Below are 26,438 nucleotides of genomic sequence, written 5' to 3'. Positions count from 1 at the left end.
CGAGCTTTCGAATCGCTGCGTTTTTAATCAAAACTTGTTTTTATTGTGACTTGTCTCACTTGTCTGTCAGTAGCATCAGAACAAGCCCACGAAATTCATCGTGGCAAGGAGTGCAAGATTCCGCCTGTCGCTCGTAAAAGCCTAGAGCATCATACAGTTGACAGAAGGATTTTGCTCAGTTCCGCCCCAAACTTTAACAGAGAGTGCCCCGAGGGGACGATTCTGAAGGTTTCCCACCCCTCTTCCCCCTAGCAGCAACCTCTCAAGTGGACTTCTCCGGGATTCGAACCTGGGCCCTTTGGTACTGTAACAAGTGGCGCTAACCACTATCCTGGTTGAACGGCTTTAATCAAAAGTACATTACGTTAGCGTAAAATGTATGTATATGTTACGGTGAAATACCGAAATCTGGAGAATGTCGACTTTCACCGGTGAATGTCAACATTCCCATAGTCTCTTGGTGTATGTCCGAAATATTTTCCAAATACTCTTATTTCTGACTTACACCGGTCAATGTCGACATTCACTATGTACTAATGGTGAATGTTGAACATATAACAATATTATATTTTCTTCTCCGTAATTCAGTCGCGAATAAAAGCACTTGAGACTTGAAATAAGAACTTAAGAACATGAGAACTTAAAACACACAATACATTCAAAATGAGAAAGGAAAATAATAGAAGTTAAAAACTTACTTAATTATACAGTACGTTCTAAATGAGAAAATAAATAACAGTAATAAAAAACTTACTAAATTATGTGATTCAAATCTTATTTATTGACACAAACTATTATGGCACTTTATGATCTCTCTTTTCAACTTTCACCAGAGCATATCTGTGATTGTCGACATACACCGGTGAGGGTGCGAATATACAAGAATGTAGTGAAACATTCGGTCTTTCACCGACGTATTTGGTGAATGTTGATATTCTCCGGTGAAAGTCGACATTCTCCAATTTCGGTCTTTCACGGTAACATATGTTAAGAGTGCCGACCTCAAGGGATGGGCTTTCAGAAATTTCATGTGTACAACATGTACATCTTATGTATACAACTTGCTCTTGTTTTGAAGGTAGAGTGTGGCAAGTTTCATAAACATCGGAACAACAAACAAACATTCATTTATATATCTGTATATACATTAACATTTTAAAAAATACTAAGATGCCATTTTTATTTGTGTTTAATCCCAACTCTAAAATTTGAATGTAAGGAAAGTATTAAAATTAGAGTGAAAATCTTCATGTTCTATACTAGTAGCTTGTGCATTTATAATTTCATAATATATCTCAGATCCTTAATTTCAGTAACAACCGGAGAAACGGCATGACATCTTCCCTTTATAAAGCTTTCTATGCTGTCTACAAGTTTTTTATTGAACAATATTTCAGCGATGGAGAGTAAATAAAATTTGAAATGATGCAGAAAACCTACAGCTGTAATGACGGCAAGTTTTATGTGAAGCAAGTATTTAAAAGTTTAGCTTAAAGCGTATAACCGGCAAAAAAATCATTCAAAACCTTTCTTACCCGGATAAATATTAATTCAAAGGAAGCTATCTAAGGCCAACAGCTTGCACACGAAGAAGCCTCAAGAACAGCTGCGAAGCCATGTGATTCCGCAATCGGGATTCAAATCTGGAAGGTAATTACTGATAACAAGAAGTTGTTTGATCCATTTAGAGACAAGTGAAACTAGCTTAGAATTAAAATATATTAATAGGAATGAAAGAAATTTGTAGAAATGGAAGCGGTCTGAAATTTTAAAAATGTCATGATGACACTGAAGACCAAATATTTAATATTTTTTAGTCATTTCCCATAAAACTTCAGTTTTGGAATTTTTTATTGCAGGTAATATTTTAGTACTGCTTCTGAGAAAGTAAGTGAGTCAGTCTGAGGAGAAATCAACTATACAACAACATTTTAGAAACCAACTATAAAAATTTCATCTTTATTTTCTCTGGATGTTTTATTCATATACCTCAGTCTCGTTCTTTTAGCGTGTAAAAGATAATTACTCATTAAAAACAAATCCGTGAAGAGTTCGTAACGTTTAAATTGAACTCTGAACCTCTGCTAACATCTCAGAACCCATATATTAAAGTCAAAACAAAACGGAACTCTCAGTTATACGTAGAATGCTTGTTGCTTCTCGTGTATGATTAAAACCTTATGTGATAAAAAAAAATTGAACTTATTTTCTTCTTTTTAATTTTCTTCTTAAAAATTTAAAACTTCATGCTAATAGCTATTACGTTAAACACGTATATTAAAATACTAATAATTAGCTTAATTAACTTTACAATAACAATTTTATTTCACTTTTTTATATTCGCAAAATCAAGAAAATAATGCATTTAGGATTAACAAAATTCATAATTTTGTGCTAATTTCAGTACTTAGCTTCTGGATTTACCCGAAAAGGAAATGCTGCAAATTTCATGCAACTGTTCAAATTTCACGCGTATCAAACATTCTAGATTTATTAAATTTGCACGAAAATTCGACTTTGGTGCTTTTATGTCTCATATATTCCTGAAAATTTACACCCAGTTCAGTTATAAGATTGTTAACTAACTGCATTTACTCATACAAAAAAAAAATCAGTTATTGAAAGATGGTCTGTAACAGCGTCTAACTTTTCCAAATATAAGAATTATTTATAACCTTTTCCCGTAGCTTAGAACCAATTTTGTGTGCATTAGGGCCATTTAGTCCGTTATTTTTTACAGGAAAAAACAGAAAAACAAATCAACAGAAAATCATACATTTTCTATTCCATATTAAAAAGTCAATTTTAAATCTCATAATTTACTGTAATTTCTTAAGACTCATTTAAAGTAGTGACCCTGTGTCCCGTTCCCCTGTAAAGGTAGACATAAATGTGTTAGTGCAATTTATAATGAGCACTTTAAATAAATTATTATCATTTGACGTCTACATTTAACGTAACTGCAGTCTATAATGAAATCATTAAATGAAATTTTATTAGTTAATCATAAAAGATTATTGCATTTTTAATATATTCATACATATTTAAACGCAACACACGAAATATGAAAACAAATTATTTAAATTGATGCATGAGTGAAACAGTATACAAATTCAATTTGTAGAGCACCAATATTACGACTACATTCAGAAAAGAAACTGAATATGTTAAGTTTAGGCCTTAAGAAAAGGAAACACCTTTCTGACTAAGAAGGAATGAATATCACACGCCTCAGGCAGTTCGCTGTGATATCCTTTAGTTGTTCTTAAATAAATGGTACCACCTTTGCATACTACACAGATAAGATGATTCAACTAGCTTTGTGTTGATCCGCCCACAGGAAAGAAAAAGGTTATAAAGTTCGCTTAGTATAGCAACGGCCGAGTGATGCTGCGCCAAGCTCTTTTTGAATACGATTCAAACGTACTCAATGGGATTAAGGTGGGATTCTTCAGCTTTTGGTTTCATAAGTTAGCTAGGTGAAGTCGTGAATTAACGGTTAAGAAGATATGACCAAGCACACGATGGTGTAATGTCAGAATATTTTGGATATTAATGTGAAATGAAAGAATACGTAAATATCAGAGGGAAATCTGCTTTTAATTTTAAGAGCGGCAGTAGACGGATGATAGATCACAAGAGACTTAACCGCTTTAAGTAGGTTCCATATCACCGGAAACTAGATGAATAGGTGGCTAGAGACCAGAAAAAAAATTGTTGCGTACGTATGTCACCATTTATTTATTATTCAGGAATCATTTAACTATTTATGGGCGCACATTTAAGTATGACAATTCAGTGTGTATCAAATTGCATATTAAGAAATTGACGACATATCCATTATTACATATGTGCAAAAGTAGAAATTAAAAATATACTTTCTTATATACATAATAATGAATATGTGTCGTTATGAACATGAAGAAAATGCAAACAGAAGAAAGTATCTGAAATCTATCCTAACATTCTATGGACAAATGAAATTTAATTAACTTTGTACATAAGAGAACTATTCAATAAGACTTTACATTTAATGAAGCAATAATAAAAGAAACTTAAAATTCATTTTATCCTTGAGCTGAAAAAGGAGCAATAAGAAAATTCGTGTTAAATAAAAAAAAGGCGAAAGAATTATTAAACTGCGAATTTTAAAATGATAAAAGCTGGAGTTATGGATAATGGACACTAGTGCACACACCCCGGGGGGCTGACTCCTGAGAATTCCTGGGAATTACTGGCTAGGATCTGTACTTAGGCAGTCTCAACCACGGGGGGGGGGGTAATTAATCAGTCTTCACAGTGACTAGAAGCACCGTTTATTCGGTGGTAAGTTCAGGCTCGGCAGGGACCGTACTGGTACTGTCTTGTCCGCTTCTTCGGCTTTGGTGGAGCTATATAGATGATATTATTGGCCAATCGTTGGCAATTTGGTTGTATTCGGTCCTCATGGAGAGGACTGACATAAACGGTCAGAACACCCATTATGAACTGGTGAGCACAGAAGAAAGCATCGTACTGAATGGAAATTTTACTGACGTAAAGATAAATAATGTATATGATCACATAAACGTAATTGCAGAGGATTTACAAAGGAATCAGTGGTATGCAGTCTTGTCACCATTCAGTGCACCGAACCACCTTATACTCTTATGCAGGCTGCAAAGCAGTCCGGCATAACGTACGAATACAACAGACGCCTAATGTTGTCCTGTAGCAGACAGGTCCACACTTGTTGTACTGTGTATTACCAAATCCCGGATTCTGAGTTACCGCAAATGATGGCCTTTTAGCTGGTCTCACACATGATTGATAGAGGACATGTAGAAAGAGAGGTTATGGAAGTCTTAAGTTAGCAGTCTTGATCACTAAGGATCATTATGCGGCCGGCGTTGTCCTACTGGAATATCTCATCTGCAATATCTGCTAGGAATGAGAGCACATGGTACTGCAGGGTCTCAGGCATGTCCGCTGGGCTGTCTATGTCCCACGTGGTCCGAAGTTCGAATCCCGCGAACGGAGTGGCTGCATGAGCGTTTTCGTGGTTTTTCCGGTATGTAAAGTGTATACGATCCAGTTTCTCGTAGAAACTCCTCCCGAAGGCATTCCTTCCCTTAGGCTGATAGCCCTAGAGTCCTTTACCATAACAAATAAACCAAACTAATGTTCCACGTACCACTCCCAAAAAAGACCGCCCATTGTAGTTTATGCCTTCCCGGATCATAATTCCTGCTTTCATTGATTTTTACCTTCAGGAGGATTATTTCATGCTTAAAACTCTTTCTGCAGTTTAAGAATAATAATAAAAGCACTCAAGTTTAGATCTAATTCTGTATCAAATAGTTATGCCTCAGACTGTCTGGAAATCTATCGCCCTTATATTATTATATATTGTATATATGTCTTTCTTACAAAATGGTTATTTCGAATTTATTTATTTACATTTAAAACGTGAAATAAACATCTACTCCCGAACACCTGTTGTCCGTCCATTAAACTATATAAACTGACGTAATCTAAACTAATTTTCACACAATACACTGATTCGATATTCATTTCCCGACTACAATCCCGAAACCTAATGGGGAAAGTCGTACTATTTTAAACTAGTCGTCTCGCATTTTATGATTACTCTTTAGTTAATAAAAACTACTGTAGATATAATATATCCAGACAATTTTTTTTTTAAATTTCGCACATCATACTCCTTTACTCGATTCAACATTTACTATTCAGTAAGATCTGCTGCAGAATTTGTTTTTTAACTACCATTTTCCCTAAATTAAGCGAATTGTACTCGAATATTGATCAAATAGAATTCGAAAATTCAAAGCAACATGAAGAGAATATTTATGGCTACACTGTGACCATGTGTACTAAAATGACAGCAAGATCTAATGTACATTTTAAATACTTAAATTATTTTTCTCATAATACGCATTAGTAGCAAAACATAGCTAACATTCAATAATTCGTTTGTTCATCTTAACCGCATCTTAATGAACCCCAGTGACTTATTATGAAACTCATATTTTGAAGAATGCAGGTATAAAAATTATCGTATTATTCATTCAGATTTGACATATTAAGGATATAAGCAATTCTAGACAGAAGAAAAACACGAAGTAAAAAATAAAATTAGGCAAATCAACAACTTTGTGTCTGCTGTAGATTTTAGTCAACAAACTCTCTATCGATTTCGAGGAGAAACAGGTACAGGTTATCAGGATCAAAGAAATCTGCAACAAGGGACTTAGACAGTTCTATATTACCGAGCTATTGCAGGTGCAACGTTGCCGGTTCCTTAAATTAAGCCCAAGGTCACATTACATAATAAATTCAGGAAATGGAAAACATCTCGGATGAGAAAATGGAGAAAGGAAAAGTGAGATGGGTACCAAAAGGAAAAAGACCAAAGGCATCTAGCAGGTGAACGGAACTTGACAAGATGAAGAAAATCCGAACGGATCCTTCACAATTCAGAGAAACGACAAATGCAAAACATGGTTCAAAATGTTATACAACAATAACAAAAGTTCAATAATACTATAAAACTACACAAATCCAACCCATACAACAGAAAATCAATACACAACGACTATTACAACATCACACTAGCAATCCAAACAACTTAGAGTACAGCATTGTCTTTATCAGATAAAATAAAAAAAATTACCGCCTCCAATTGAGGAGCAAGAGAAGAAGCAGAAGTCTCATCCCATGAAGGTGTGAGCAGCAAGTGGTCTTATGTTGTGGTCTTCATTGAGTATTTCGTAGTTGAAGACTTGGGAATAGTTCACATAGTCGCATTGGATAGCTTTAGAGAAGAATTTCTCATTTGTTCTTTTAATAAATTCTGTGATGGTTTCAAGCTTAAGATCTCTATGAAGAAGTTCATTTCGGATGAGAAAGTCAGCAGTGATAATACGAAGAAATTTATTTTGCACTATTTGAAGTTGATGTAATCGATTAGGAGAGGCAGTATTCCAAGCTGGAGATGCATAACAAAGAATAGGTCGGATACAAGTAGTATAAATATGTCTCTTGGTTCTTAGTCTAAGGTTAGAAAATTTTCCAATTACTGGAAGAAATCTGCACATAATTCCGATTGCTTTATTTTTAACATTCTTAATATGGTTGGTCCAAGTGAGATTATGGTTAAGAATCACACCTAGGTATTTGGCTTTTGTAACTAAGGGAACAGGCTCTTGAAAAAGGAAAAGTTCTTTAAACTTAATGCGTTTTTTGTTTTTGCGAAGGATTAAAAGATGAGACTTACTGGCGATAATTTTAACTCTCCAACTGGTGCACCAGTCCTCTACAGTGTAAAGAAAATCTTGCATTTTATCAATTGCATAATTAACTTTGATAGACTTGATGGCTATCCCCGTATCATCGGCGTAGCATGCAAGAAGAGAGTAGTTGTTAAGTCCAGGAAGAGGAAAGTCTGAGATATAAAACAGATAAAGAACCGGTCCGAGGATGCTTCGTTGTGGGACACTAGATCTTATAGGTTCAGAGTAGAGGTTTCATTGCCTAGCGAGACGAAGAACTTGCGATGTTGCAAAAAGGAATAAATCAGGAAAATTAATTCTCTATGCAATCCAAGGTTGATGAGCTTGAAAACAAGCCCCTCATGCCAGACGCTGTCAAAGGCTGCAACAAAGGGAAAGTCACGGTTGTATTTATACCAAAAGGAGTAAAGCAAACAAGAATGTAGCGCCATCTGTTGGCAGATATAGAAACTAAAATTGAAAAATTAAGTTAATAGAATTTTAAAAACTTCAGTCTGGACGGGAATTAAAGTCATTAAATAAAGAAGATAAATCTTTGTGAATGAGAAAAGTAAATGTTTCGATAAAATTCGGTACACCAATGGAAAAAGCTTTTTGTATAATTTTGGCAGACCCAAAGTCAAAATTTAAACATTGATAAAGAAACTGTCCGTACAATAATTGGTGAGGATTTAGGACAAAGGAAATCTTCTTGACATGCGAAATCGCGATCCAGACTTTCATCACAGAAGATGAATCGTGGTGCTTCGCCTACAATCCAGAAACAAAGAGACAGAGTGCAGAGTCGGCTGGCCAAAACTCGCCAAAGAAAGTGAGTTCCCAAAAATCAAGGTGCAGACAATGTTAGTGGATTTTTTGACTGCAGAGCAATAATTCACAAGGTATTCGCTCCTGAATGAAAATTTGGATATATTGGATTGGTTATTGAAACGCTTCGCACGTGTGCGTCCGGACTTTCATACAAACAAAATTAGTTCTTGCTGCCCGATAACACGCCGTCCTACGATGAAACTGTTTTTCATGCGTTTTTAACAAAAAGAAAAAAGTAACCGTGCTAAACCCCTCCTATTCGCCGGAATTACTACCACCAAATTACTTTTTGTTTCCAAAACCAAAATTAAAACTGAAATGCCATCGATTATACGATATCAAGACAACCGAACAGAACGTTACGAAAGAGCTAAGTGACATTCCAGCAAAGGACTTATGCTATGGAAAGGCTTGCAGATCGCGCCAACAGATATATAACTTCAAAAGGGTAATATGTAGAACAATTTGTAATAAAAATACTGTGCTGAAATTTTTTTAGAGGTCAGTTCTAACCTTTTAGCTAGACTGAGTAGACCAGATGTTTAATGTTATTTCTATTATAGCCTTGTCTTTTTAGCGGAAAACACGTGTTTTGCGATAATCTAAATAATAAATACATAGATATAAAATATATTTACTTATTTATTAATAAATAAATAGGGAAATCACTCGTCGCAGAAAACATGATTATTATTGCAGACTTATACTGTTCGTACTGTTTTTGCTACTCACCGTGCTTAAAATTAAAAGCTTTAAGTCAGTTATATAGTAACAATGTTACATGAGAATTTATTTTCTTTCCGTGAAATACTCAGTATTTTATCAGTGAAGTAGTTGATTATAAAATTATTAATATTTGCAACATATATAACGCTAATAATTTCTTTTAAAATTATTTTGTATACTATGTGAATGTAAGTTTCATAGGTTCTTGAATCATGCTCCCTCAACTGTTTGCGACATACTCGTATTTGCTTACTGCGCACTCATAAAGTGTTTATATTCCCGATTGTGGATTAGTATTACCACCCTTGTATGATAAATAAACAGATGAAAATTTAGAACGAATGCTTTTATACAGGACTTTCTAACACTTACCATCTCGCATTTACATTATTCATGTATAAAAACACAAGCCCCATCAAAGCAACCATTTCGTTTAGGAGTGTAGATTAGTTAATTAAAAAAACTTTTATATTTATTTATTTTCTGAATAACGCATAACGATATCAAATTTTATCATGCCATTGAATATATTAAGGAAAAATCTAACGGCGGTTCTTACATGATATTTTGCAACAGTGTTTTGAGTGTATTTTTAGTTTTTAACGCTTCGGTGTTTTACAAAAAAGATTAAATGCGTGTTACAACGTAACTTTCTCGAATTCATTCATTTCAAATAGAAATTTACTCTAAGTAGTAAAGTAAAATTACTAAAAGTAATGAAGTAAAGTATTGAAATTTCTTGTGCTGTCAACATATAAAAATATCTGTATGAAAGAAAAATCAAAACAATTGCAATAAAATCTATCGTATCATCTATAAAATGCCTTGGACGACAATCAGGTGTTTTTATGACGATGACTTGTAGTGTGCAAGCTTAGCTTGTTGATAAAGTACCAAACAAATACGAGCATTTTGATATCACTCCTATATTTCAAAGCCAGTGCCATGAAGTAATGCGGCCTTGCCTTTGGCAATGCCTTGTCTTGGCTTTGCATTTGAGCAGACAGAGGATGGCTTCGTTAGATAAGCTGATAAATGCAGTTAATATTCACGAAATGCTTTTCAATAGTGTGTATTGAATCATAATTTTTATTCCCTTCCTGATTACAAGGAGTTCCAAACTAACTTTTCCCTTGTGAAATAAGCTAGCACTTACTGGTTTAAATAATAGCATACGCTATGGATACATAGCAGATGCCTGTAATGCAACTTTACTGAAGCCAAGTCTTAGTTCCTATGATGACTGTACAATACCGATGCAAATGTTAAGTATGCTAAGCAGTGCTAAAGATGGGAATCACATTTTTGATACCGCTGGTCGGGCTCCCAAACTGCTTATCAGTTTAGTAGCAAAAGAAAGCACTAATTACACATATAACTGTTAGTTATGCGTTTCTGTATTATAAACATGAGCATTAACTATACTGGTCACACATACATTTACATGCAGCACATTACAGAAAACCATGTCTTACCAATACTACTCTTTTATACTGATACTACCGGAAAATCCTGTTTGTATGTAAACAATTCCAAGCCTTAGCGTCATGTGTCATACTGTGCTGAACTGTTGTTAAAATTCAGAAGCAGTATTTATACATAATCACTTACGCGATGCGTATATTTATTCTATCACAAATAAATGCTTGCCTATACACTTAATAGTGCAAAAACACTTCTTATAAATATATCGCACCATTATATAAGCATCGTACTAAACAGTTACAGTATTCATGATATTGCCCAATCAAGCGAGGTTTTCGGCAGAGAAAACTAGTTTACAGTAGTTTCGAGCATGTTCACTTCTACTGCAAAGAACGGACATGTAAATACTCCTTTTCCGATATGTTAGATTGTAGAAGCATTAGATATTTTTTAAAGCAGGCAAGATGAAAAATTAGCAACGCCTTCGCCGGGAATCGAACCTCGAACCTCTGGAATACGCGCCCAATGTGCAGACCACAACACCACGAAGACACGCCAGGAAGGCGGGAGAAATACCTTATAAGATAATATATAATATGATATGTTAGATGTTTTCGCTGACTGACATTTTGTTGAGTTTAATTTACTTTTGGGGCCAGAACAAATTTTACTCGGACATACAACATGTATGTGTAATCCCGTCGTATTGTCCGCTTAGCGACAATATCATTATAAGAAAAATAAATTTTAATTACCTTTTAACTTTCTTATATCGAGAATCATGCTGTAATAATTTAAAACATAAATGATGGATATTACACTGTACGACTTGTAAATTTATTCGAATGTTCTCTTTTCAAGTACTTGCTTTAAACAATAATTGCTTCGTATGAAACTTAGCTTCTTAAATTTGCTCATGCGTGCAATTTCGACATTCAAAACACATACATTTTACAAAAGGAAAGCAATGAAAAAGATTAGGTCATGAAGAAATTTCGAAACTTTACAGTTTTTATATTCAGGGTACGATTTTCTACAAACTATTATTCGCGTTTCATAAAAATAACATGAATACAATAGATAGCACAGTTTAAGAAAGGTTCCAAGAATAATTGGACACTTAACTATTTCATCAAATAAAGATACAAAACACGCTATTACAATAATTGTAATAATACTTTTTGAAGTACAATTATTCTCAAAACGCGATTTCATACATTCATTTCTGTATTTTTGATACTGATTCAACTGACATTTTACGACACTTTTTACCATTTACGAATTAAAGTTACATAGTAACTACTCTAACTACTGTTCTAAAACACTTCTTGCCAAATGGCTGGACAGAGAATAAACTTAGATAGTGAGAATACATTTCGATTATTTCAGGAAAAACTAACAGCAGTTAAATTTTCTCATTCATGACAATTATTCTCTTGATATAATTGTGAATTATTTTACAAATTAAATTTTTGTGCCGTTGATTTCAAAATTTACTTCAAAATCTCAATATACTATTTGCTTAGAATTGCTTCATTACGCAAGCAGTAAACTTCAGATTGGAGTTTAAAAGAACAACATGCGTTCCAATAATCGAAACTTCTCAAACTTGATCTACTAGAGTCAGAGCCAAGTTCTGTTTGAAATTTTCTATATATTATAAACAGATAATTCTAAACAGAAGTGTAAAATTGTTATCGTCAGCAAAGGTATTTTGATTTCTTATTACTAGCATATTTTGAGAAAGAAGGCTTAAATTTTTCTATTTTTCACTCTCATGGAAATTTTTTCCATACTTTTCAATTACCTCTTGCAGATCGGGTTACTATCTCAACTTCTTTCATAATACTACTACTTCCGTGGACCTTGAAAATTGGCTAACACCGAACCATGAAAGTCAGGGGAGATTCAGCCAAAATTGCTCCAGCCATTCCTGCGAAATTCTAAAGAAACTGATATCTCTTTATTTGATAAACAATCAGTATGCGACTTACTTCGTTTTTCCGCTTCGTAAAAAGACTTTCGTTAGTTTCTACTATTGCATTATTCGCTTTGATTTTACAAGAAGCTTTGTTTAGAATGCTATGTATACAAGCTTCACACAGATACATCTTCTAATCTATTACTGTTTTGTTGGCTATATTCAGCTAACCATATCGTGTCCATTAATACACACGTTTTTATGGTAGGATCCCATAACTTTGAAAATAATCCACTGCTTTCTGTTTTGTAGAAAGCAGGTCCATTTGAATTTTAAACACTTTTATTTTCAAAACGTAGCATGGGTACAGGTGAAAATATGGAGGATACCAGCTATGGATACTATAGGTCAATTTCTCATACTACCTAACACAAAAAAAGGTTTTTGCAAACTTTAGAAAAGTTTGAAAAGAAAAGTTGGGGAAATGAGCATCTGAAGCTTTACAAAGGATCTAGATTTTACTTATTACCATACATCGTGCAATCCCACTGTACAGCCCGTATCCAGTATTTATTAAAAATAATGATTTAGGACATAAATAAATTACACTATAGTTTCCATACAATTTGAAATTGACAAAATAAATTAAACTTCTGTTGTGATGTAACAAAAATAACAGATAAACAAGATGAGCAAAATGAAATAAATGTAATAGTACTGGAAACACAATGTTATAATGAACTGCAATAATAATACTAAAGGCTACTTGTAATAAAAGCTATATGGTTTGCAAAAGAGACAGTTTTTCAGCGGTTTGGCCATGGATAGGCAATGATGTTATTGAAACTGATATTCTAGAGATCTGGACTCATGCAACACCCCTGGTGACACCCTCTGAATTCATTATGCACAATTTGAGTGTTGTAGCAAAGAATCATATTTTTCTTGTTTCTGAAATAATCTTGAATAACTAGGAATAAATTTTGAGGGCACGCACTTAAAGGAATGCAGAGCTTGTAAAACTGTTAGTCACCATAAAGAATCGAAAGCTGATTTTAAGTCAAGCTATATTATTGCAGAGTGAAGCTGGTTGATTTTATTGTTTTTCATTTGTTGAAGAGTTGAATTAACTGCATCGCTTGTTAAAAGTACGCTTTGAAATAAACTGGTTATTACTTATTAAGTTTTTTCTGTAAACATGAAACTGTAGGCGACCAATGAGGCATCTCTCCAAAACTTTTCTCAAGGCTAAATCTTATCGGACGATAAAATTTAGGTTTATCGAATCTTTTATTCTTCTCATTGAAGAGTATCACATTGCGAAATTTCAGGCAATCAGGAAAAGTCGAGTTCTATGCAACGATTGAAAAAACTACAGATTATGTCAGGATGAAATTGGTTGATTATTTTTATAGTGATTATCGATGTCATCTGGACCTGGTGGCTTTTTTAAAATTAGGTTTTTAATTATTAAATTTTGAGAATGGTATATCCTTGTTTGTTTGCGGAATGTCATTGCAATTACGGATTATAGTTTGAGTTGGATATATGTCTTCTGGCTGGATTATATTTCTTATTAATGTCTTATTAATTATATAATTATATGTTTGGATTAAAGACATATAATTTCATTTAAGGTTGAGAGAGTGGTATCCTGAATATCAACAGAACTTTAAAGCAAATTTGAGAGAAGCTGGGTTTGTAACGGTTTAAATGTTTTGCTACCGGCGATCTTAGGTAAGGCGCTGTAAATTTATTTATTATTTGAACAATAATTATGCTGATTTTTTAATTTAGCTTCGATAATCTTTTTGTAGTTTGCATTTTCTTTTATGAAACTTAAAGGACTTAAAGGCTCTGCGTCTTAATTTATATTCAGTAACCAATTTCATTTTCCATTTGAATGCTCTCGTCTTATGCTTCTGATTGCACAACTCTTTAGTCTATCAATTTATTTGAAAATGGGTTCTGCAGATCTTGTTGGGAATGTATTTTCACAGATTTCTTGGACCTTCTGTTACAAATTTTTCTGTTGCTTTATTTAGATCTTCTTTTGTTGAACTAAGTTGGAAGGAGGAAGTCATGGGAAGTGCAGATTTTTAAATCTGCTTAATGACGTTTTTTCCTTTCTTTTTAGTAATTTTGAAACTTTTCATTAAGCCCGATGCTGAATTTTCTGTAATTTCAAGCGTAACAAACTTATTATCTGAGTGAGAGTTGTCTTTTTCAATTCTGGGATATAAAATCGAATTAATCAGGTGATGGGAAGAAACTAAGAGATATGGTCACCTTCTCCCATACATCGTTTCGAAAGAATGTAAATCCGAAGTTTGATTATGAATGACAAGATTGTGTGAGCTGAAGACTTCCTCAAGTGACCTTCCTCTTGCACATCTGGAGGTTCAGGCCTAAAGCTGGTTTTGGGAACTGAAGTCTCCACAAATAATGTTTGGACCTTGAAAGGAAGACAAGATGGTTTCTAAATTCTGAAGCAATGCAGAAATGCCTTCAGATAGGGATGCATAAACACTTGGAATAAGTAGTTGAGAGCTGGAAATATTAAGACAGATTGCAACTAGGTCTATTTTGGCTCTAATTAGGATTGGGTGTCAATTATGATTGAAATTGATGATTAGCTGCTCTGCAATGTTGCTTAGGGGATGAGGTGAATACTGAAAGACATTCCAAGACGTTAAAATGCTGTGGACGTTCACTTCAATGCAACAGGGTTCTTGAATTAAAACAGTCTTTAATGTTTTGGAATAAGATATCTGAAAGATGGTCAGATGCCAAAAAGATGCCGTTTCCTGGCCATTATAAGTTGATTTGGAGAAACTGAAATAAAACAAAATGGTATCGAAGTTTTAGCACGGTTGGAGGTAGTTTATTTTGTACATTATTGTCCATGCTAAAATCTTGAGTAGGACCGTTGTTCTTTAAATAATGTTGTTGCTTGTTAATCCAACTGAAGAATTTTCAGTTGTGGGTTATGCAGGGTTGTAGCTTTGTCCGGATATAATAATTTGCTGACTTGATTCCTATAAGTCTGGCATATTCTTTCATGAGCAGTAGGTGAAGAAGAACCAGTTTCTTGGTTACTGCGAATACAATTTACACAGAGTTTTACGTTTGAGGAACGCAGAGTTTTACGTTTTGTTGTTTTGCGCAAACGGACCAGCAGAGAGGATTTTGACAATTACGACTATTGGGTCCAAGATCTCGACAATGAAAACAATGGGAAAATGAATGTAATGACGAAAAGAACATAAGTTGAATCCAATGAAGACTCTTGATGAGCAAAGTCACAAAATCGAAGTTACATTAGACGAGTTATGAGTGCGTTGCTATGTCACATTTATCCATAACTGGTACTAAATCACGTCACTTGGTCAGAGTTTCGCAGTTGGAGGGACAATAAGTAAGTATCAAAAAGGGAAACAACACGGGATTAATAATGCTGCGCTGCGAGTGTGAGAAAACTAATGTTTTTATTATTTTAGCATATATGTCAGTACTGCACTATACTTCCCACGTCAGCTTAATGGCCTTCTTTCGTTTTGAATTCATTGATGCTTTGAGTACCGTTTTATTGCATCGCAAAGTCTTAAATACTTTAAATTAATCATATCAGCAATTTCTAATATAGTTACCATTTCTTCATTGTGAATCAAAAATTAATTTATAAAATCCTAATCGTATAAACTTTCCTGCATCAACTATGATAAAAAAGAAAAATATAAATTCTAAGAAAGCTTTATTGAATGATTAAAGAAGAAGATTAGCTTAAATGTTACTGTTATATCGAAACGAACTTATGCAACAAACTTAAGTGTCGTGTTTACTGATGATGATTTACTAGTATTATTACAAAGGACCGATTAGCTTTGTGGCTAAAAGTCAAGGTTAAAAGGGAGCGTACTTATTTTAAAGCTAAACAGTTTATTTTTGAAAAAAATGCTTAATGTAACAAGATTAAAGAAAAGTGTTGTTCAGAGTTAATCAAGTTTTACAGTTTCAATTTAATGTGCCTAATAATATGATTTTATTTCCGGAAAGAGAAAGTGTATGATCCCTTTTCTGAGACATTGTAAAGATATCAACTGAATTATACTTCAGTACTTATAACACGGCCAAAAAAAACAGGATAAATTCACTTTTTAAACATTTTTTATAAAACTTTTGCGAAGGAGTTACTTCAATATTTCAAATTAAACAAATCATAAACCTGTTTCACTTGAAGCTTTCACTTTCATAGTTGTCATCTGCCGCTTTTCTCAAATGAATATGTTTGCATATTTGTCTCCAATCGAGACAAGTTATGATAAATTAGTAAAAGAAAAATATTATCAATGCAAGTAGCTGACAAATAATTCCTCTTTGCCGAGAAAAATATCTTTATATCCTTAGTATAATGTTCAAGAAGTAAACGAAACATAATTAAATATTGTGAATCTTTTGCTATGTGGGGATGGGGAGGAGGAGGAATCATATCGTGACACGGAATTGAAATGCTACAGAAAGCCTGAACATACAGTAAATTAAGATGATGATGCATGAATTAATTCATGTGACTACATGTCGGGCAAGTCTGCTATCTCGAATTTTCCGTCTGCCATGATTCCATCTGCATGAAGCATGGGAGGAGTTGTTGGTAAATAAATCGCATTCGCAGTCTTCGTGCATGCTAATGAGCATGAAGAGAGCAGTTTTACACTCAAGCAAATTCCAATCACAATTTTCCGGGTCAATTTTACTGCCACTGGAATAAAAATATCGATTACTTCTTTGGTGTTTGATGTTATTTCGCAGTTTGATGTCTTAATCTAAGTAACTCTCTTCCTCCGTTATTGCTAAGTTTTACCTTATAGGATATTTCTTTAATTAATCAGTTTCGAGTATCTTTTATTCGAGACCTGAATAAAAGGTCTAAAATTTCGCATTATTTTTAAACGAACGGTTTTTACAACTTTATGAATGAGGCAATTAGAATGCTAGTTAAGAAATTTAATCTTTATTATTATTATTATTATTATTTTAAAAAAAGCTCGGTCCAGTTGTCTCAAACAAATTCATAGCCAAATAACTATGATTTTTTAATTATTTTAACAGAATCAAATTAAAGAAAGTTCTATCAGAACTTAAAGATTCCCAAATGGAAAAATTAATTTCATTTTATGTCTTATCTAGATCGTTTTCCAGTAGAAATTATATTAAAAAATTTATTCATATAACTTAAAATCGCTTCTTTCTTTCCCGGAAAGCTTTTACGACAGTGTATTGTTTATGACATTCTGAAATATTTTATGAATAATTTACAATATTTTCATTATAATTTTATACTAGTTAAAACATTTTACAATAATTTCAATCTATAAGATTTTCATAAAAATAAAAATTAACAACAGTCTTCCACATTTACGCATCTAAATTGTTCATCGCTGCAGTGATTTTTATAACGAAAATCCACTTACTGCTTCCATTATTATTCAAAGCACGCTGAAGAAAAAGAAAAAAAGTAATTGTCCTCGAGTTTTACTTTCAGTTGCTGTCAAAAAGCATCACTTCTTCTACATAATGATAATTTCGGAATTTATATTAAATTTATTCCCTTTTTTATATATTTATAGCAAGATTTTTTAATGTGAATGTCATGATATAAATTTGATAACCAAGGCTTCGAATTTCTTAGTCTGGAAATGATGAACAAATTTTCCATAATTTCTGAATCATCCTATAAAATGGAGAGCGATGCCTGATGGTGAATGCATTGGGCAGAGAGGGGAAACTTAAGTGAGAAGCTCGCATCTTACTAAACCAAAGTAGTAGGAGGTCGCATACGTAGAGTTTTATTTCATAAAACGGTAAAAGAAGTGGGAAAATGAAAACAAACTAAAGATTTCTTATAAGACTGTCTACAATTTTAGTTCTAGCTTACTATTGTTAGAAGAAGTTGAATAAGAAACATCGAAAGCATTTTCCTATGCTTAGCCTTCTCATACTCAATCCACTTTGGAAAAGTTCCCTCTTGACTCAGTCTATCAGTGGCCGAGTCGGTCAGACCGCTAAAATGCGGTAGTGCAATCAAATCATAGCGCATGGACTACCTACATGGAGTTACTTTGTATTGTCCATACGAATGTAAATGCGAACGAGCTTCTCTTGGTAAATCCTCCAAGTAGGCATCCTTTTCTCTAAATTCCTTTCGTACTCCATCTTAATCAATTAATTTTCACCAACGATATCATATTTTCAAAGTTTAATCTAATGAGAAGTGATTCGTTATGAATCGAAATAATATACCGTTGAAAATATAGTTTTAATGTGAAATCTTTTATTCAAAGTAGACGAGTCTTTCTCCGTATTAATTTATGATAACGCAAAATGCTGTATTTTGCTGTATTCGCGAAATTCTAGCATTTTGCAAATTGAATGAGAAGAATGAAGCCATATAAAAAGTCGGAATATTTGAAACGTATTTTAAAATGATATCAGTATTCTTAATTGAGCAAGATTTACATTTTGACTTTTCCAAACTTCCTAAAATAAACTTCGTATCTGAGCAACGTTGTATTTTTATACGAGCTGCATATCTAAAATATTGTATTTCAGAGCAATAAACAAAACTTCGCAACAAGAACTAAAACGCTGTACCAGTTTTCTCAACCTTTTTTTGCCCCATGCACCTCTTTCACTGTTGCTAGAAGATCATCCCTCCTCCCTTTCTAAAACTAATATATATATATATTTATTTATTTAGATTTAGATAATTTTTAAAGGTACAGCCGAAAGCAGATGGAGTAAGGCTGACTGCATTCCTCTCTGAAACTATGAAATTCTCCATTAGAAGGACGCCCCCCCCCCAACTGACTGCCTCTGGGCTATACGGTCAGAAACTACACTCATGTCCATAAATTAAGGATAATACAAAATCAGGCAAACGAAGAGTTACAAGCAAAACAATTTGACTTATTTGTAAAACTTATTTATTAAACAAAAGGTAAAGAGCAAAAAAGATGCTATATGTTTGATATTATTAAAAACAATTAACGATTTTTTCTCCCTGGAGCAAATTACAAAAATAACCTATTTACAAAAACACAATATTACATGGTTGGTATGATTGTTAATACATTGTATGTTTTCCAGACGATGCAATACAATCCGTACAACGCCTAGGCATGCTGAGCATCAAATTATCGATCTGATCTTGGGGGATATTACACCACTCAAAAAGCAATGCTCTCTGAAGTTCCGGTAGACATGTAGGAGAAGGTTGACGGGCTGCAATTCGTCGGAAAAGCATGTCCCACACGTGCTCTACTGGATTCACGAAGTCCGGTGAGAATGCTGGCCAGTCCATACGGGTGATATCCTCCGATTGAAGGCATTTGCTTACGATGTTTGCACGGTGAGGACGGGCGTTGTCATCCAAAAATACAAATTGTGCGCCCATGGCGCCCCGAAACAAACGTACATGTTGTTCTAGAATGACGTCCCGATAGATTTGGCTTCTCATGGTTCCAATTTGAACATGCATGTCAGTTCTGGAACCCAGAATAATTCCACCCCAAACGAGCACTCCTGCACCACCGTAACGGTGTCGTTCATTGATGTTTTCTTGGTGGTAACGGGTGCCTGGAGCTCTCCATATGAAAGTCCGGCGAGAATCAGACTGCAAGCAAAACCTGGACTCGTCGGAAAACATCACACAAGCCCACTGTTGCGGTGTCCATAATGCATGCTCTCTACTCCAGGCAAACAGTGAGTTGCAGTAAGTGGAACGCATCTGACAGATCTACGAGCATATAGACCAATCTGCCCTAAGCGTCTATACACGGTCTGCCTTGAAATTGTCGTACCAGTGGCTGAGAAGAGCTGGCGAGACAGGTCTGAGGCTGTGTTCCGCCTGTTTCTTTTGGCAGTAACTGCCAAATACCGGTCCTCATTCGGCGTCACTCTGGGGCGACCTGTGCTGTAACGTCTACTCACATTACCATTATCTTGGAATCGTTGCCAAAGCCTGGAGATGACACTCTGGGCAATTCCAAGTTCGTCTGATACTTCCAGTTGGGTACGCCCACAGTCCAGACAGCCGATAATTCTAAAAATGTAAAAAATCATTAATTCACGTAAAAAATCATCCAAATTCGTCCTTTGTGTCATAAATATTCGGTTATTGCACTGAAATGCTTATAAAGCGCCTGCGAACAATTTTACTTCTTTGCCTGTATTCCTTATATATCACTCTCTTACACTCTCGTCAATGTGACGTACCATCGGTGTTATCTGGTTACTTCCTGAAATTTGCATGTGATTCTTGAAGATGTGCGTAGTGATTTTACAGGTGATATATTTATTTTAGAGTTCGATTTCCGCGTGACTCCGAATTATCCTTAATTTATGGACATGATTGTATTACGAAGAATGTAATTTAAATGCCCACATATTTGGAAAGGATCCATATCTTCATATTCATAACACACATAAGTACAAATGTCACGCATATAAGTAAAGCGCTTCTTGACACTGTCTAGAAGTCATTCTTTTGTTCAGAATAAGAGAGCAAGCACTTCATGTAGAGAAGCTGCAAATTTAAATGTCTTTTCTCGCCTAAAATGTACTAAGTTAAATACTACTAAGTATTATTAAGTACATTAGTGTGTAAAATCCTAGACAAGAAATACAATGTAAAACGATTTGCAGAATCCAGTATTTCTTAAACTAGGTAATACCGTTAACGTGGAGCATCTAAATTACGAACATAGGCATTCCAGAAACAATGACGTAGCAAGGGTTTTTTTTACGTTTAGGAGATAGGAGGTGCAACAACTAAAAGTATTGGAAATAATTTTATAATTATGTAACTTAATTTCGAAAAGACGGTAATATTAATTTCGAATTCTATACTTTCATATTCAGCTTGACTTATCAACAATTTCGATTCAAAACATTTTCAGGATTTTCTGGTTGTTTTCAAGACGAAATGATAATTCCGTCCAAGTCAGTTAGGAGTTTGATACTGGTTTATGCTAAAAAAAAATAAATAACTCTATAAATTGTACAATATTAATCAAATAATTTACGTATCTTTATACACGCATACGCATGTATTCACACGCCCATACGAAAAGGGCAGGAAGCGTTAGAAATAAATAATTGTGAAGAGAGAGCCTAGAAACAAAATGTTTTTATAAAGACTTTTGTAAACTTTAAACTTGGTTTCAAACGCGACATTCCACTATGCTCATTTACTCCTGTCAATCATTGTACGTAATGCAGTAATAAAAAATTTTACTACCATCATTCAGCACTTTAAAATGTTTAGCTGCCCTGTGAATTTCGAATATTTTGCTCCTACCATGTGAATGCACGTATACTAGAAATTTTTAAAATCAGTTTGAAGCGAAACATTTATGACCTTTCCTATGTAGGCTTTTCTCAATTTTTCTTAGTATATGATTGGTTAGGTAATTAATTACGGCACAGCGAATAAAAGCTATCTGCCTGAGGAGGGCCCACCAGCGACCGAGTGGTAAAGTCGCTGAACACTGGTAGTTCGGTCCGAGATTCGAATTCCGCGAAAGGACTCGCTGCGTGGGGGGTTTTGTGGTTTTCCTCACGCGTAACGTGTATGTGATCCAGTTTCCCTCAGAAAGTCCTTCATGAAGGTATCCTTCCCCTTATGTAGATAGCCCTCGGGATTTGCCGTAATCAGATAAAACCAAACTCTGTCTAAGGAAAGAGATGCCTTTGTGAAAGAATTATACTTGGAACTTGCTTATATATTGGCGTTGCATATGGGAAAAATCACATCGAGCAAGCTTCATTCGTCGGGAACCGAGAAAAATAATGAATACTTAGAGGTCTTATTCGTTCGGCCACAGGTTAGATAAATTATTAGAATTAAAACTGTGGAATTCTTTGTGTTTGATTGGGATATGATCCCACGCGATGACTGCGGTTAGAAACATGCCAATATGGCTGCTCCAGCAACTTATAAGCACTGCATAAATATTATTAATCGAAATCTTTTATTCATCGTATATATAAAGGGAGTAATAGAATATTTTATGTGAAATTCCAAATAAAATGTTAAAATCTATTTTATAAATAATATTTTTAAATTCTCATGAGACAAACACGAAATAAAAGCAAAAGAAAAATATAAATTAAACTACGAAATAGTTGCAATTATAATAGCTGAAATATTGTTTTAAGCACTTCTTCCCTGACGAGAGCGTTTATATATATATTTAAGATAATTTAAGCGGTATAAATATAGCTTCTTCAAGCTCTTTAATTCTTTTCAGTAATTGATAGCTAAAAGAAAAATTAATGTTACCTTTTGAGAGTTCATTTTTCATAAGTCATGTACTATAATAGTGTCGTTATTTTGAGCAAGCTTAAAAAAATGAAAAATTAACGAGATAGAGTCTTTTTGAAGAGTAAAAAAACTTAACAGTTTAAAGAAGTAAGTCTGATTTCTGTTTATTTGTACTCAAGAAACATTTCTTTACAGCTACACTTTGAGTCCAGTGTTTAAAATTTTGAATTTTAGCAGCGAATATACTAACCATTTATACAGGCAAGTATTAAAAGCTGAAAAAGATTTCTACCAGGACTGCCATCTAAAATTTCATTACGCAAACATGGAGCATACATCAATATGACATACAGTAGTTTAAAATTTTACATATCAGAGAAATTTATATCTGCAGTTATAACAGAAAATTTATGATTCATAAGACTGATGAAAGTTTTAAATGGCTTCGCAAAACTTCTGATGAAGCATGAAATGAAATCCATGATTTGAGTAATAATGATCAAATTACATATAAGAAAGTAGATTAACCATGTAAAAAATGTATATAAAGACACCGAATGTATATAAAGACACCTATTGTGTTTTTTTACATTTGAGTAACATAAGTAGTATTTTAGATTTCGAAATGCGATATGAATTCTCAAACTTATCAGAATTTTTTAAATTATAACCAATTACAAATCGATCAAACTGCTCGGCTTTAGGTACTGGATGATTGTAGCAGAATTCTGCTTACTTGATTGAGTAAACAAAAAAACATTGAACAAGCACAGTAGAATACGGCATTTAGAAGCAATTTTAAAGTTTACATAAATATTTCTTAATTCTTTTTTTAAGTCACGGTTTTCTTATTATAACTATTTCTAATTGCAACTGTCTTCTTCCTATATATGTATGAATGCATGTATATGCATACAGACACATACGTGCATTATATTATCAATATTATATAACAATTATTAATTCATATTTTTTTAATTTATAATTTAAATGTAACATAATTATTATTCTTAAATTTAACTAAATTATGAATCATTTTAGAAAAGGTCGATTTATTTACAATTTTATAATTATTTTCTCAGTACCAGTAAAAAGTCAAAAGTACCAGTACAAATTAAAAATGTGGATGAATAAAACATGTTATCATCAGAATCATCAGAATATTAAAATCTGAAAGCTTTTAAAGTAGGGTTTTAAATCAGAATGTTGGTTCAAGCATGATGTTCAGTTCTCAGAATTTTGAAGATTTCATAACGGATTCTCTGAAATTCCGTCACTTAGCAGGGTCGAGAATCTATTCACAGCACATTTGCGAAGCGATAAGAGGATTGGATTGGATTATTCAGTTATGGCAAAGCACACGAGGGCTATCTGCCTAAAGGGAGGGATGCCTTTCGTGGAGGACTTTCTAAGGGAAACTGGCTCGTATACACGTTACACATGGGGAAAACCACGAAAACGCCCATGCAGCCAGCCCGTTCGCGGGATTCGAACCTCAGACCGAACTACCAGTGTTCAGCGTCTTTACCGCTCGGCCGCTGGTGGGCCCGAAGCGATAAGAGGAAAAAATTTGCAAAATTAGAAAGTATTTTTTTAAGAAATATTTGCCAGAATGCGGTGTGGCATTATAAGCATTTTTCATTAAATGCTTGTTTCTTTAAGACAGAATTGCAATTAGAATAATTTCATTCTAAATTAAAACTGTTTTCTTCTTTACTTACTTCTTTGCACAAGAAATTAGTAGTTTGCTCATTCTGATTCAGAATAAAAGATTTTTTCCTACATTAGTCTTACAGATTAAGATATAATCGCGTACAAAACTTACATCGGAAAAGCTAAAGCTAATATCATCATTGTTCGAATTTACTGTAACTTTTAAATACTGGATATTCATATTCTTTTCTATTCTAATGTGGCTGTAAAGTCAAATCAGCGCTAAAATTTCATAATACATACAAAGGTATAAATCCTCAAAATTATTCTTTCAATTTACATCCCAATAATACAATTAACTTCCATCATTGTTTTGACTTTAATAGAATTGACTCACTAGATAAATATTTTAACTTTGCGTTTACTCCCCTGAAAAAATATTGTAAAACTAGAACTATTTCAACTTTCAATTGCAATCAAGTAAACGAGTACTCTATCTTAGAGTGTTCCATTCGACTGATGTTCGAATTCTTGATATACAATCCTAGATGAAATTTTCATCTCTTTAAGCATTTAGAAGAGTACTGTAGTTCGAAAACAAAAGTTAAATGTTTTTAAAATTCTTAATAGCTCATAATTAGATAATGAAGGAAACAAAAAGCACTGTTTTATTCCTTTTGAAACCTGAAATTATTACTACTCGAGAAACTTTACAGTTAAAAAAACAATTCAGTCCTTCTTCAGTTAAATAAAGCATGCTATTTGAGAGTCTCTTAGACATTCATTCCTGATTCTTATTTTCCAGTAATCTAATGCCACATTTTGACTAATATCAAAGTATTGTCCGGTATACTTCAACCGCAATTTGCTTAGTTTCTTTTTTGTTACTTTATTTTTCAATGTTAATCATAAGAATAAAAACAATAAAACTTTCGAAGTTCATTTTACATTTCGCGCACAAAAATACATTTGCATTAGAAACTGATCCTGTTTTCTGCTTCATCAGTTCACGAAGTAATTTAAGAATTCATGGAACCCATTAATAATAATTTGCCAACATACAATAAATTTTATGTTTCGACATGGTATTATCAATACAGCAGTTTTAAACTATTAATTTAAACACATACATTTATTTAAGTTCAAAATGAGTTTTTATGAGGCATAAAATAGTCATATTAAGTAAGCAGTACAATGTCATCTCTCAATAATAATTACATTAATAATACAACTATAAAAAACTTTTACAGTTAATTAAGAAAATCAACTTTGTATAAACCAAATGCATATTTTAACATTAATAGAAAATAATTAAGTAATAATAAATTCTGCATAGTAGTTAAAATAAGCGTAGATCTAACTGAAGAATTTGACATGATGAAGAAACACCATTTTATTTAAACTAGAGAAATTTGATAATTTTCTGTACCCGTTTACTTCATTCTTTTTCATAAGGAAGTAGATCCCGTATAATCCAGAAATAAACAAATCTTTGAGTCACGGATAAAAAGAATTCAACAGAGTACACACTCTAATCACGTGATACTATAATCCATTAACTTAAATTCCTACCTCTTATAGGGGGTCCTTGGGAGTATTCCAGTCTCTGTTCGTCACGAAATACACACATCGGCAACAAGATAGTCGGAAAGAGCGATACACCTTTCATCAAAAAATAGTTCGCATAGAAAGACGATGAACAGGTAAAGAAAGTCTCTAAGAGAGAACTACTACTGTCAAAGTTGGACGTCTAGAAACGAGTGACTAAAGGTAAGAGATGTAGCTGCTTCGAGAATTGAGGTCAAAACTCCGAGGGCACAAGTAAAGTTTCTGACCTGTGCCGTATCATCTTCTCTCTTTCGTTGTTGACCTATGGCTGCTATAGAACGTTGTTGTTGCTAGAAATTGAAATAAATCTGCCGAACTCTATGAGCAAATTGAAGAGTTCTTAACCATATTTAGTTTATGAGATATGAATGATCATTACCAGTGAATAACCGAAAGACCAAATTTCAGAGGAGAAATTCTTATTACGTGACAAATATTAACAATTCTTTTCAACTTTTCTATATGTGGTGCATTTTCAGTTACGTTCACTTTCAAACCTTTCGAAGAGTTAACAGACTTTGTTTTTAAAAAGATGTTTTTGCAGAAAATAGATGCAAAATATTATCACTTAAATATATTTATGCATTTATTGTCAACTGATGTTGTACATCTAATAAATACACGTCACAATATTTAATTTTTCAAGATTTTATAGAACTCTATTGTTGTTTAATCGATC

General features: G+C 33.5%; 1 protein-coding gene across 1 annotated transcript in view; it reads right to left on the bottom strand.

Moving 5' to 3' along the window:
- The window catches only part of LOC118198612 (uncharacterized), a 161,205-nt gene extending 135,314 nt beyond the window's left edge, over positions 1-25,891 (bottom strand). The window contains exon 1 of the mRNA XM_085809779.1: positions 25,724-25,891. The gene's annotated coding sequence lies outside the window, so the exon portion shown is untranslated. The remainder of the gene's footprint in view (positions 1-25,723) is intronic.
- Between the last annotated feature and the right edge of the window lie 547 nt (positions 25,892-26,438).

This window comes from Stegodyphus dumicola, chromosome X2, assembly GCF_044657685.1.
Source record: "Stegodyphus dumicola isolate Sdum_Otavi_A_Nest chromosome X2, ASM4465768v1".
In the NCBI taxonomy this organism is placed as follows: Eukaryota; Metazoa; Arthropoda; class Arachnida; order Araneae; family Eresidae; genus Stegodyphus; species Stegodyphus dumicola.
This window is presented reverse-complemented; position numbering and strand designations above follow the sequence as displayed.